This window comes from Podarcis liolepis, assembly GCF_965112155.1.
Source record: "Podarcis liolepis genome assembly, chromosome: 16".
Taxonomy (NCBI): domain Eukaryota; kingdom Metazoa; phylum Chordata; class Lepidosauria; order Squamata; family Lacertidae; genus Podarcis; species Podarcis liolepis.
In genome coordinates, this window is record NC_139567.1 from 211403 (window position 1) to 226264 (window position 14862).

General features: G+C 46.1%; 1 long non-coding RNA gene across 1 annotated transcript; it reads left to right on the forward strand.

The window, feature by feature from the left end:
* The first annotated feature begins 6428 nt into the window (after positions 1–6428).
* On the forward strand, positions 6429–14410 carry LOC310695850. Its single transcript, XR_014520294.1, has 3 exons — positions 6429–6781; positions 9424–9500; positions 13335–14410. It is a non-coding gene; the product is annotated as an uncharacterized lncRNA (long non-coding RNA).
* Positions 14411–14862: the final 452 nt, after the last annotated feature.

Genomic DNA, 14862 nt, shown 5'->3' on the forward strand with positions numbered 1-14862 from the left:
GCAGCAGCATCTTGTGAGAAAGCAGAGAAGAGCAGAGAAAAGCTGTTTTAGACGAGAGAAAGGGGAAATTTGGTTTTGAGGCCTGGGGTGACTTCGGGCCTGGGGGGGGTCACCTGTCCTCACCTCCTTCACTCCCTGGCTTCTCCCCCCCCCCCCCCCCCCGGAGAAAGGGGAAGGCATGAACAACAGACAGTCGCTTCAGGACACCGATCCGCTCTCAAGGAGCCGGCGCATGGGAAGAGCCGCACCCCAACAGCTGTGAGCAGTAGCTGTTCCGCCTCCAAATAATCATTTGGGCTTCTGTGTATATTCCCAGGTTGTACTTTCAGTTAGTTAGAAAAGGGGGGGACGGTTCTCCAGCAGATGCAGGAGTGAAACGCCATCCCTTTTGTTGTGTTGAAAACAACAACTCATCTGTGGGAGCCTCAGCTTCTGATCCTAAGGATGAAGCTAATGCTTCTGGTCCTATCCCTGAAGTTCTTTTATAGGTACTGAAGATTGACTGAATATTCTGTTTATTGGTTTGGTAATGCTGTGTGTCATTTAAAATGTGGTTGAACAACTCACACCACTCATGTAATGGCTCTCTGGGAAGTCAGCCCAAATCACGGCCTGCACTGCATCCCAGAGAAAATCACGGCCTGCACCACATCCCAGAGAAAAAGGTACGTGAGCCTTAAAAACCCTTTTGGATCTCTATCCCAACAGAACAGCTGCATTATTTCTCTGGGAAGGTTTTAGTTTATGTTTTAGGATCCCAGTTGCTCCCCCCCCCCATTCAGGTGACCCACCAAATCAGAAATTATTTAGAGAGATGCCCAAAGTGGCGCGCAAGAAAATACTTAAAGAAATTAAGGCAGGGAGGGTAGCTGGCCCCTTTTCCGTCCCTCCCATAGAGGGTTTGCATCCATTAGGCATCGTCCCCCAAAAGGCACCCGGTAAGTTTCGCATGATTCACAACCTATCCTACCCAAAGGGAGGGTCCGTCAATGATGCGATACCTCAGAAACTTTGCTCTGTGAGGTATGCCTCCTTTGACCAAGCGGTTAAACTTATTCGCAAATTTGGAAAAGGCGCATTGCTGGCGAAATGTGATATAGAGTCTGCTTTCCGACTCCTGCCAGTCCACCTGAAAGATTTCCGGTGGTTGGGTTTTAAATTTGAGGGGGCATACTTTGTAGACAAAGCAATGCCTATGGGGTTGCTCAGTGGCCTGTGCAGCCTTTGAGGCATTTAGTACCTTTTGGGACTGGGCGCTTCGTTTTAGAACAGGCTCTGAGGGTGTGTCGTGCTACTTGGATGACTTTATTCTCGTAGCTGATAGTAGGCATAAGTGCTCGGCCCTTCTCGAAGCCTTCACATCTTTAGCAGGAGAGCTGGGAGTACCTTTGGCTGCAGATAAAATGGAGGGCCCAGCTACAACTATGGTATACCTAGGCATTGAGTTGGACACAGTTGCCCAAACCTCAAAACTTCCTAGTGAAAAATTGGTTGCGCTTAGGGACCTCATTCAGCAACTTCTCCCTGTAAGAAAAGTTACGCTCAGGCAGATTCAGTCGTTGTTAGGCCATTTGAACTTTGCTTGCCGAGTGGTTTCCCCTGGCCGCCCATTTTGCGGCCGCCTCGCGAGGTTGTCAGCAGGCTTGCGGTCACCCCATCACAGGGTTCGCCTATCTAAAGAGGTAAAATCCGATCTGGAAGTCTGGCTGAAGTTCTTGGAAAGGTATAATGGTGAAGAAGCAACCATTGGAACTCAAAGGCAAGTACCAAATGCAAAGGGGTAGCGACAAAGACGTGTCCTTTTAAGCCTCCCTCCTTTTGCTCCACCAAGCCCCCCACAAAAGTTAAAGGTGCCCCACCGCCCTGCGAATGCGGCTAGAAATAAGAACCCCCAGCCAAACCTGATCCATCGGGCAAGCTGTGCGCTTCCAAGAAAAAGGACTAAACGGCGATGGGCTGGCGCTGAACGTGCAAACCGCATTCTGCAAAGCTCCACTGCAGAGAAGCCACCCAGAGAGAAGGGAACACCCGGTCGATGGGGTTTTCCGGCGCGGTTTCAGCCCTGCTGTTCCAGAGCTAAATGGCTCTGGCAGCCGAAGCGGCTGCCTGGAACACGGGCAGGCTTGAGGCAGGCAATCCGATGGGAGGCACAACACCGATGCGCGGGTAATTCCAAGTGAAAATAGATCACAGAAGGCCCAAAGGAATTGAGATACACAGCCTAAAGAAAAGGTAAGCAAGAGACAAAACAACCTTAATACAAACCAAAGCAGGATGGCTGGTGAGGTGAAAAGAGGGCAAGCCCCGGCCGCGCCGGCCCTAAATAGGGCAGGCTACACCCCCCAGCCACCCGATTGGCTGGCTGCGTTGACTAGGTGGCCGGGATTCCCTCGGTCTTGCGGGGGCTGGAACCAGCCCCCGTGCACATGGAGTGGACGTGAAGCCCGCAACCCCAACTCCTCGCCAGGTTCGGAAGTGGCTTTGTTATGTTGAAAACAACAACTCTCATCTGTGGGAGCCTCAGCTTCTGATCCTAAGGATGAGGCTAATGCTTCTGGTCCTATCCCTGAAGTTCTTTTATAGGTACTGAAGATTGACTGGATATTCTGTTTATTGGTTTGGTAATGCTGTATGTAATTTAGAATGCGGTTGAACAACTCACACCGCTCATGTGATGGTGTGATAGACGCACGTTCATAGATCAGCACAGGAAGACCGACCTGAAGCCATTTTGATTCCTAAACTGAGCAAATGTTTTCTCTGCAAGGTCAAACTGGAAAAGCCTCCCCATTGTCTTTTCCTTCACAAATCCTGTCTTAAGGGTATGTCTGTGTTTGAATAGGGTGTGAGCCTGTGACCTGGCCCAGGAACATTACAAAAGACTGGCCAGGCTCCCCAGGCAATCCAATCAAGTAACCTGCCAGACAGGAGATAAACAAGGACAAAAACAACATTAAATTTCTGTTTAGACTGCCTTTTCTGTGATGTAGGTGTGATGTATCTGAGGGGTGGTCTTAGGTTACACCCCTTCTGTGATGTATGTATGATGTTCCAGGGGGTGGTCTTGGTCTACAGGGTGGCAATTTCAAGAGTCCATATAAGGCCTTGCGCACCATTGTTCTGGGTTCCTCGTCTCTCCTGCGGGTGAGGGGAGCACCCTGTTGCAACAGATCAATAAAGATCAAGCTTACTAGCTGCCTTGCTTCTCAATATTCTCTGGTTGGCCTCTGTTATCTTCTCCTACCAATAGGGAACCCATGTAAGGACTCTATATGGGCTCTTGGATACCCCATAAGGGAAAAGGGCAATTTTTATTTACAACAGAGGCTCTCTGGGAAGTCAGCCCAAATCACGGCCTGCACCGCATCCCAGAGGAAAAGGGTGAGTCTAAAACGTACAGGGGAGGGAACCAAGCAAGCTGTTAGGTGCTAATTCTCATTTACTGCACCCTCATGGTAAGACCTTGGGAAAATGCCACCTTTTCCCAGACATGAGCTATATAGAGCATGGTTATTCCTCTTGTGAAATCAGGGAGACGTTTAATTAGTAAGGAATTCCATGGGTTGTAATGACACCATCACAAATAGCTCTGAACAGGCCTCTGTCTCCAATTTCTACATTTTACCCTGGCCAGCCCCTGAAAGAGCTGAATGGTTCTGGCTTTGGAACAAAATTCTGCCTAAAAGGTCCTTCCTGGGTTTTTTTTATGATGTTAGCCGCTCTGAGCCCGGCCTCAGCCGGGGAGGGCAGGATACAAATAAAAAATTCTCATTCTTATTCTTATTCTTATTAAAAGGGAACACAAATGCCAAATTAAAACTAAATATACCACACTGACTTTGGGGAGAAAAAGAAAACACACTCACTCTCTATGGAGGTCGCTGTGTACCAGCGTTGCTAAGGGCCCCCAAGCCCTTGGAGACATGAGGTCACAGCACTATGACAACATGATGGAATGATGATGTCAGTGGAAAGGAGACCTCTTGCTCATCTCTTTTTCTATTTACATTCTATTTGCTGATTTATGATCCGGCAAACCTTCACTGAAGATGAACTAAGAACTTCTTAATGGATTGAATATTTTTAAAATTAATTCTCCATTAGTAACATTCTAATGATAACAAATCTAATCAATTCTTGCCACATCATAATACAAACAATAAAGCCAATTATACATTCCAAACTAAAAATTTTGGGGAGGCCTTTCCATGTTCTCGCTGTCGGGAGAAAGCTTCTTTCACTTGTCCCTGCGTTTTTCTCTCTTGTTTCCCCCCAGATTCAGGTAGGTAGACCAACTACCTACCTCTAAGGGGCTACTGTACAATTTTTTAATTTTTTGGAAAGGATTCTTTTAAATACTTTTTAAGGACTTTTTTTTTTAAAAAAGACTTGATTCTTTTTAAGGGATTTTTGGAAGAGTTTTTAAAATATTTTTTCAAGTTTTTTTTCAAGTTTTTCCCCAATTTCATAATTCTGACCTTCCAGCTGAGTCCAGGGTGTCGTACATTGTCCTGGGCAAAGGTGGTTGGCATTGCAGGGTAAATATTAGGCTCAAGTGGCTTCACGAATTTTGCACACAGTGATCTCTAGTATAAGCCAGGCATGTGTTGCACTGGGACCTATAGCACTGTGTTTAGAGGTCAACTACAGTTCCCATGATTCTTGGGAATCATGTGCTGTAATGTTATGGCATGTCCACAGCCACTAACAACAACCAAAGTGAATAGTTTCTGATGAATTTCCCTTAAAATGTCTTGTCTCAATTATATTTTTAGAGTTTATCATTGCAATGGTGAGCTAGATACTGCAGTTTTTGGTTATGGTGACCTGCTAGTCGTTATAATTAGTTAAAGTTGGTTCTATATGTAACAACAGCAGCTAGGATTCTATATGCGCAGAAATGGAAGGAAAAAGAAGTTCCAAAGAAGGGATAAGTAAGATAATGGACTATGCAGAACTAGCAAAATTAGGAGTTTTGTGGACAAATAGGCCTTTTTCGGATTATAGTATGCTGAACCCGTAAGCAGGATTTGAGCTATGAGCAACGTAAGTAATTGGATTATAATACTGGGGTTATGATTTGACAAAGAGAAGACGGGGTGCAGCAGGAGAGAAACAACAACTCCATGGAAAACAGGGTGGGAAGTCGACGAAAATTAAGAGAAAAGTCAAAATTGTGTTTTGACTGTATATGATTTTTAAAATCTTGAAACAATAAAATATAACTGTAAAAAAAGAAGAAGTTGTAACTACTTTTGAGCTTCTGGGTAGGTAACCTCAGAATGGCTTGTAAATGTACTTTGAAGAAGCCAGCTTTGGCAGAGGCCACTGTGACTTCAATGCCAGCCCATAATAGGCCTTATGGCAGATGGAAGCTGGGCTCTCTTCTAGCACCTCGGAATTCAAAGAGGTCAGCTGAAGCCCTGCTGTTTCCTAGCTCAGGGCGCCATATCACCAAAGTCTACCCCTGGGGGTTTTGGTGGGGGGGGGGGTATTTTGAGTGCTCTCTTGTTGCCACACCTGCTCCTTGCATTTGCTCCTGACCTGAGCACAAGGAGACCCTTTTGTTTCTGGCGGACCACCCCATGCAAGCGTTTCCTCACATGCGCAAGCAGACAAATACCTCTGCGCATGCGAAATGCTTTGCTCTGCCTATTTGTTTCTGAATCCCAGTTGCTGGAAACCTCAGGAGTGGAGAGGGCTCATGCGCTCGGGTGCTGCTTGCTGGTTTCCCACGGCCATCTGGTTGGTCACTGTGAGAACAGGAGGCTGGACTAGATGGGCCATTGGCCTGACCCAGCACAGCCTTTTCTTCTGTTCTTAAGCAACCATCATGAGATATAAGGCCTGATTGAAGTGGAAGAAGGTTGCGCTCCATAGACAGAGGGGCATGGAGCTGAGCATGGCTGCGAGGCAAAAGGCTGGGGCAAGGTTTTGGAAAATGCTCCATTCAGTTCTGCCAAGCTTCACCTGGAAACCCAGATCCCCTCTATCGTAGGGCAGCAGTATTCTGAGGGCATCTTCCATGGGCCATGGGCCTGATCCAGCAGCCTCTTCTTGTGTTCTTAATGTAGAACGGTAGCAGAGGAGGGGAATCAGGGTTTCCAAGTGAAGCTGACCTTCTGATCGGCAAGTCCTAGACTCTGTGGTTTAACCCACAGCGCCACCCGCGTCCCTTTGTAGCAATATAGCAAGTGGGAAAATGAAGAAGGGAGAATCAACAAAAGATCCATGAAATTGTCAATGAATATCAAGCAATATTCATTGGTTAAAATCATGATGCCTGTTTAAGCAAACCAACAAAGCTTTCCAAAGATCTCTGAAGGAAGGGAGGACTGCTCCTTGACAATATCCGCCCTCCCTTCCCCACAGGTGGGCAGGGTTTGTGGCACCGAGCGAGGCTTATCTGGGCGGGGCCACCCACCTGCTTGAGCTGGCCTTTGACCTGCCCTCGGCCAGGGAGGACAATGGACGGCTGGCCGGGGGCGGGCCTAAGGCCAAAAGAAAAGAGGCTGACTCCTGGGCTCAAGCCTCTTTTGCTGTTCTTACGCAAAGCCTTATCTGCTTGCGGTGTTAGTCCCCAGGAATATTCCGGGCACTCGTTCCGTATTGGGGCTGCCACTTCAGTGGCGATACAGGGGTGGGACCCCGCACACATCAAGACACTGGGGCGCTGGCACTCAACAGCCTACAAAAGTCACATTCGTCCCGGCTCCTCCTCCTTATCACTTGCAATTTAATTGTCTTACAGGTTTGCCCACCATGAAGATCTGGGTTATAGGCCACAGCATTGCCCCATATCACTACTCAGTGTGGATTACAAAATTTTTGCAGACATTTTGGCCAAGAGATTGAAAAAAGTGTTGATGGAAGAGATTCATAAAGACCAAGCGGGCTTTCTCCCGGGAAGACACTTGTCTGACAATTTGAGGAATATAATTGATATTTTGGAAAAACTAGAAGTGAACATAAATACTAAAGCAGTTTTGATATTTGTGGACGTGGAGAAAGCTTTTGACAACATTTCTTGGACTTTTATGAAAAAAAACTTACAGGGTATGGGGGTAGGCCAAGGTTTAGAAAATGGTATAAGTGCAATATATTCTGAACAAAAGGCTAAATTAATTGTAAATAATGTGGTGACGGAAGAATTTAAGATAGAAAAAGGGACACAACAAGGTTGCCCAATCTCCCCATTGCTTTTTATATCGGTCCTGGAGGTTCTGCTGAATATGATAAGAAGGGACCAGTCGGTTAAAGGTATACAGGTCGGAGCCAAACAGTACAAATTGAGAGCATTTGCAGATGACTTAGTATTGACGTTACAGGAGCCAGAATCTAGTACCAAAAGGGTTTTAGAACTGATTCAAGAATTTGGTCAAGTTGCAGGATTTAAATTGAATAAGTTAAAGACCAAGGTTTTAGAGAAAAATTTAACACCAATGGAGAGAGAGAGGTTTCAGAATGAGACAGGTTTAACAGTGGTTAAGAAAGTTAAATACCTGGGGATTAACATGACAGCAAAAAATGGGAATTTATTTAAAGATAACTATGAAAAATGCTGGGCTGAAGTGAAAAAAGATTTAGAAATTTGGTCAAATTTGAAGCTTTCACTGCTGGGTCGTATTGCTGCGGTAAAAATGAATGTATTGCCTAGAATGTTGTTTTTGTTTCAAACATTGCAAATTGTGGACAAAATGGACTGTTTCAAGAGGTGGCAGAGAGATATTTTTAGATTTGTCTGGCAGGGCAAGAAGCCTAGAATAAAATTCAAAATATTAACAGATGCAAAGGAAAGAGGTGGATTTGCCCTGCCAGACTTTAAACTTTACTGTGAATCAGCAGCTTTTTGCTGGTTGAAAGAATGGCTGCTTCTTGAAAACACTGACATTTTGGATTTAGAAGGTTTTAACAACGTATTTGGATGGCATGCATATCTGTTGTTAAAGGTTAAAGCACATAAAGCATTTAAAAACCATATTGTCAGGAAAGAATTGTTTAATGTTTGGATAAGATACAAGGACTTATTGGAAAATAAAACCCCAAGGTGGCTGTCACCGATGGAAGCGAAAGCTCAGAAAAAGCTCAATATGGAGGTCAAATGGCCGAAATATTGGGAAATTTTGGAACAGGATGGAGATAGACTGAAATTGCAGAGTTTTGAAAAACTAAAAAACAAAGTGCGAGACTGGCTTCATTATTATCAGATAATGGAGGCATACAATTTGGATAAGAAAATCGGCTTCCAGGTGGAAAAATCAAAATTAGAAACAGAATTGTTAGAACACAAAACTAAGATTTTGTCAAAGATGTATAACTTGCTGTTGAAATGGAATACTTAGGATGAAACGGTGAAATCTGCTATGATTAAATGGGCACAAGATGTTGGATATAACATAATGATGGCTGACTGGGAACAGTTATGGACCACAGGTATGAAGTTTATGGCATGTAATGTCTTAAGAGAGAATATTATGAAAATGATATACAGGTGGTACATGACCCCAGTCAAGCTTGCAAAAATCTACCATTTGCCCGATAATAAATGTTGGAAATGTAAGGAAACTGAAGGTACATTCTTTTTTTTTATAAAATATTTATTAAAGATTTTAAACAATATAACACCATACACATACACAACCAAAAACAATAAAAAACATCATCACCAAAGTGAGAAAATACATACAAAAAAAAGAAAGGACAACAGACAAAAAATCATACTGAAGGTACATTCTTTCACCTATGGTGGACGTGCCCAAGGATTAAGACTTTCTGGGAGATGATTTATAATTTAAATATACCTTCTTGAAGAAACCAGAGGCCTTTCTCCTGGGCATAGTCAGCCAATCAGTGTTAAAGAAGGACAGAACTTTCTTTATGTATGCTACAACAGCAGCAAGAATACTTATTGCAAAGTATTGGAAGACACAAGAACTACCCACTCTGGAAGAATGGCAGATGAAAATGATGGATTACATGGAATTGGCAGAAATGACTGGCAGAATCCGAGACCAGGGAGAAGAGTCGGTGGAAGAAGATTGGAAGAAATTTAAAGACTATTTACAGAAATATTGCAAAATTAATGAAGGTTAGAATGATGTTGAATTGACGTTAAGTGGTTTCTAGCTGTAATGGTATAAAATATGAAAAAATTGGATTTCTAACAGGTAAAAATTTAATGTTATAATATATTAAGATTAAAGATCAGGATAAAATAAGGAGGGAAAGGAATTGCTGAACTAATAAATTGGACTGGAATACAAAAAAGGGAGGTATGAGGAGGTCCAGGAAACAAGCAAATGAAAGATAAATGACAAAAAGATGGAATTGTTTTTAACTGTTTTTTACTTTGTATTCTTTCTTTTTTCTTTTTCATTATGTAATATTGTGAAAACTTTAATAAATATTTATTTTTTAAAAAAGGCCACAGCATTGTCCATTGGGCAGCGGATTATGCACAGTCTCAAAATCGTGGCCATAACCTTAACATCCACCCCAAGGTACGCTTTTGTTGGATGGCCCAGCGGGGCATGCGTTGGCGGAGCTTGATGCCCATGCTGCGTAGTGCCGCAGCGACCCATGGCCCTCCAAGGGTCTTGATTATACATGCGGGGGAGAACGATCTAGTGGAGCAAAAAGGCATTGCCCTTGCCCTTGCTGCAAGGGCAGATTTAAAAAGCCTGCATGCCTTGTACCCATCAATGACCATCGGCTGGTCCAATCTCCTACCCCGTCTTCACTGGTGGGGGGCTTCCAATCCCTCTCGCCTCAATTATGCAGTGAGTAAAATTAGCAGGGCCATGCGCAACACCATGCGTCAAATTGGTGGGTTCTCTATCCCACATCCCACCATCACAGCAGATAGAGTTGACCTATTCCGGGGGGACGGGGTGCACCTGACCCCACTGGGCAATGACTTCTGGCTCCACGACTTGTGACGAGCCCTTGGGGACTGGATAGATTGCGGGGTTTGATTGGTCCTCGGTTGTGGGACTTGGCGGCAAGGCCCCTTAGGGCCTCGAGTGGCGGTTCTAGGCCTTGGCAAGGTAGCCTTTAGTCTAACATCAAGTTGGGGGGGGGGGTGCATTCATGGTTTCTGGGCCCATAGAAGGGCAAAACCGGGAGTCCCTGGCCCTAGAGCGGCAGCATGTAGGTCAAACTCCCCAGACGAGGTCAGTGGAAGGGCATGCTGTGTAAGTTTGCGCTTTGCAGTCCCCTCTCACTGGGCCTCATCTGCCTGCATATCCTCAGCCAGGCGGGCTGAGAGGGTTGCCTGCCAAGACCTGTGCCAAGTTTCCCACTTCTGAAGCTCAATCAAGTTGTGGCCAATTTGAACCCATACTCTGGTCTCTTGTCTTATCATTTGGGAAAAGGGGTAGGCACCACAGACAGGGTTTAGTGCGTGTGCCCGCAAACGTCTAGTAGCAGGGAGTTCCACAGGGCTCGGCTTGTCACACTAAAGGGTACATCCCTAGTGAAGACTAGATGAAACTCAGGGGTGCTGGGAACCACCAGAGATTCTCCGTGAGGGAGGTGGAATCATTTGAGTCCTAGTCGCTGAGGGCTTTTCTTTGCTTCAAAGAGCCTTCTTCCCCTGGGGGTTCCCCAGCTTGGGCCTCCCCCCAATTCTCTGCATCCAGACAGTCCATGACACCCCTGTCCTGAGACCAAGGTTCTGGTCAGCAGAAGCAGGAAGGCCTAGAAGGCCTGGCAAGGCCTGCACAAATCTTTCCAGCCTAACTGTTAGCAGTGAAATGCTGCATCTCTGGGACATGGGACTCCTTCTCCCTGTGATAGGAATTTTGAGGTCTTAGATATATGTTAAATGTTCATAAGTGTACCAACCAAGCACGTACATAGATCAGCACAGGAAGACTGACCTGGAACCATTTTGATTCCCAAACTGTCCCAAACTGACCAAATGTTTTCTCTGCAAGGTCAAAGGAAAATGGAAAAGCCTCCCCATTGTCTTTTCCTTCACAAATCCTGTCTTTAAGGGTATGTCTGTGTTTGAATAGGGTGAGCCTGTGACCAGCCCAGGAACTAAGTATTTATCATTACGAAAGACTGGCGGGCTCCCCAAGCAATCCAATCAAGTAACCTGCCAGACAGGAGATAAACAAGGACAGGAGAAAAACAACATTCAAATTTCTGTTTTAAACATCCCTCGAAATAGTCGCCAGGTGCTCTGTGGGCCTGAGGGTGTCTCAGCCAGGAGAAGTCTGTGGAATTGGGCTGCTGTTGCTGCTGCTGTGTAAACTATGGCAGAGTGGCTCCAGGACCGCAGTTAATCTGTAAGGAGCCACTCTGAGCTCTCTGTGTATGCTCTTTGGCTGTGCTGTTTAGGAGCAAGTTTATTTTCTCAAGTCAAGTCTCACCTTGCTTCCATCAGCTGCCAATCTCCCAGAGGTCCGGGGGAAGACGGAATTGAAGCACGAGTTTCTTAGCCAATCAAAACGACCAAGGATTTGAGGGAAAGCTGCCCTTGATTAGTTGCAACTAGTCTCCAATCTCAAGAGACTGAAGCGATGTATGCACTTCAGGCCAGACCTTGGACCCATTTCGAAAGGCAAGCCCCTCATGACGTAGGAGCAATGAAAACTGCTGCTCTGACATCATTTATGACACAGGATGGAATTCTATAGCGCCGCTTACTTATCTTCAAAGGGTCTTCCATTCTCCAGAGTTGGCCAGTTTTCTCGCTTCCTGGGTGAATGAGACCTAGGTTGCAAGGATTTACTAAAGAGCAGTCACTTACTGTTCTCTTCTTTCAGTGTTGGGGTCTCCCTATTAGCTTTGGGGGTACATTCTGTCCTTTTGGTCTCTTCCGAGCAATCTTAAATCTTACAAGCTTCTTTTTAAGGCATTTATTCTCTTGTTGCCCTGTATCTTCCTTGAGCTATTTTAACTCCCCTTCATTAGCAAGCTCTTGCCTTCCAAGGTAATATCTGCCTCCTATCTCCTGACAAGGTTCCAGCTGCTAGTTTGCTGTTGTTGTTGTTTAGTTGTGTCCGCCTCTTTGTGACCCCCTGGACCAGAGCACACCAGGCACTCCTGTCTTCCACTGCCTCCCTCATGCTGGTAGCTTCCAGAACACTGTCCCACCATCTCGTCCTCTGGCATCAGGGTCTTTTCTAGGGAGTCTTCTCTTCTCAGGAGGTGGCCAAAGTATTGGAGCCTCAACTTCACGATCTGTCCTTAGTCTTCCTAAAATAGTACTCATTATAAGCAGTTTTCCAAGACTTTTCTATATTTATAGATAATATTGGGGTACACAACAGCCTTCTGTTCAGAGAGACTCTCTACTCAGCTTTTAGGGTGTCCATATAAATAGTACTCTTTGAGGACAGTCTCTTATATGGATTTTGATCACCTTTTAAAATCATTAAACTGTACTGTTTTGCTTTCACATTGTACGCATTCCCTGTACAATTTGCCCCTTGGGAGACCAGAGTTCGAATCCCCACTTGGCCATGGGGTGGGGGGGTCAGTCAATGCCTGTCAGCCTGGTCTACCTCACAGGGCTGTTGTGGGGATTGAATGAGAAGGGAGAGAACCACCTTGGGCTCCTTGGAGGAAAAGGTGGGATAAAAATGCAATAAAAAAGTAGCCCTGAAGCATTTTTGTCCATTACCTTGATATCCCACATTTGCTCTGAGGAGCCCAAGATGGGGCACGTCATTAACTTCTCCCACATTTTGTCATCACAACGACCCTGCAGGCAGGTTAGGCTGGGAGGAAATAACTGGCTGCGGAGATTCTCAAGCCTGGAAGGAAGCTAGGCTGATAGCAGAGAGCCACTTTAGGAGGGGGTTCTATCGCAAGACGCCCCACTGCCCCCACAAAACAGGAAAGGGTTGCCAAGGGAAAACCAGAAGGAAAAGTCTGGGGAGGAAAGGAGGTGGGGGGAAAATGTGCACAATATAAAACTGCAATATAAAAAACACAAAATGCATAATAAAAATAAGAAGAAAAACAAGCATCCCCCCACCCAACATATTTAGAAAGATATCAGGTGTCAATCAGCCAAAGGCTGGGTTGAAGAGGAACATTTTCGCCTGACGCCTACAGATAGGTCGCGAAGGTGCCAGGCGAGCCTCCCTGGAGAGAGCCTTCCACAAACAGGGAGCCACTGCAGAAAAGGCCTGTTCTTGTGTAGCCACCCTCCTCTCGGGGAGGAGGCACCCGAAGAAGAGCCTCAGAGGATGAATTTCCCTTGGAAACGCCTTTATCCTTTGTAGAAAGCACCGAGGCCCAGTTCGTCATCCCTAGGCCCCCTTGAAAGGTGGGGTGGTGTGTTCTTCTCATCCTGCGGTCTCTCTTCTCTCTTCCAGTTGTCACCCCACATTCTGAGATCTGGTTTCTAGACCGAGCTCTCTACTGGCATTTCCTCACCACAACCTTCACCGCTTACTGCCGGCTCCTGATCACGCACCTGGGGCTGCTGCATTGCCAGTATGCCTTCACCAGCTACGGCATCAGCCCCCAGGCTAAAGTGAGAGAACGACAGGCGGCCTGTCCCTTTTCCTAGGCTCTGCCTCTCCTGCTCATTCTGTCTTCACAAAAGCCCTGTGAGGGAGGTCAGGCTGAGAGTGAGTGACTGGCCCAAGGTCACCCAGTGAGCTTCATGGCCAGACAGGAATTTGAACCCCGGCCCCCTGGGCCCTAGACTGACATTCTGACCCACTGTTTCTTCCCAGCTGTTGTCTGGACCCAAGTTTGAGAAACACTGCTCTTACCACTATGCCACACCACCTCTACACTGACTGGCTGCTGCTCTCCAGGGCTTCAGGTGGCATGGTGGGGGTCTCTCCCAGCCCCCCTTGCAGATACCAGTGAGGATTTGCCTGCAACATAAATGCTCTTGCCTCTGAACTTGAACACTGACTCTCCAGGATTTGGGCCCTGGATCTGCACACTAGACTTCTGTGGAGGCAGCCGAGAAGAGCATTCGCCTTTTTTGCTGCTGCTGCTGCGTCACAGCGTTAAGCTTCTGGTCTTTGCTCGCCCCCCTCCCCAGCCTAGCCCATTCCCTGCTAGGTTGCATCTGTCCATGGAGGTCCCCCTGCAAGAACTATGCTTCTCAGCCATACTGGTATCCTGTCCTGCATTTACTCAAGTGAAAATCCCACGTTGCCCCCTGCCCCCCCCCATGCTCACTGCCAAGGATTTTGCTGCGCTTGCCTGTGCTTTTGCTGGTTTTGTAAACTGCTTTGAGGTTTTTTGTTCTACAATCAAGCAACACATACTTTTCATGAAATAGTGAAATGGAAACATGGCCACCTGCCCAACCTGAGGAGGTGTGTGCAGATCTCCAAAAACAGATTGGGTTTTCGTTGGAAGGGTACAACACCTGCTTCTGGTGCTCATGAGCAACACTGAGTGAGTGTCAGTTGCAATCAAAGTGTACTTCCTGTCAGTATATGGAAACATTGCAGCTGCAAACAGCTAGCTTGTTGACATCACAAGATGCGGCTAGTTGTGGGAAAGAATTTCCCAGGAAGTTCACAGGCTTCTCAGAGCTCTGTGAAGAGTGTAATTTGAAACCTTCCATTTGCGCATGTACAGGAAGTTTGTCAGACTTGCTAGAAGAACTGAAAGGACGTGTTTTTCTCTAGTGCTGTAGACAGAAATAAAAGAATGTAAATAGACGTTTCTGTCTGTCTCCTTTCCCTGCTAGGGAAGAAGCAGCAGGGTGGGGGTGTGCATTTACCCACGCTTGGGAAAATGTCGCCTATTAAAATCTCCCTGGTCTGTCTGGATGTCAGCCAGAGGAGGTTACCGGTAAACAAGCTCCAAAAACAGGGAGACTTCCGGTTTAGGTCGCGGACGGCGAGGAAGCGCGGAAAGCCACGTAAAGGG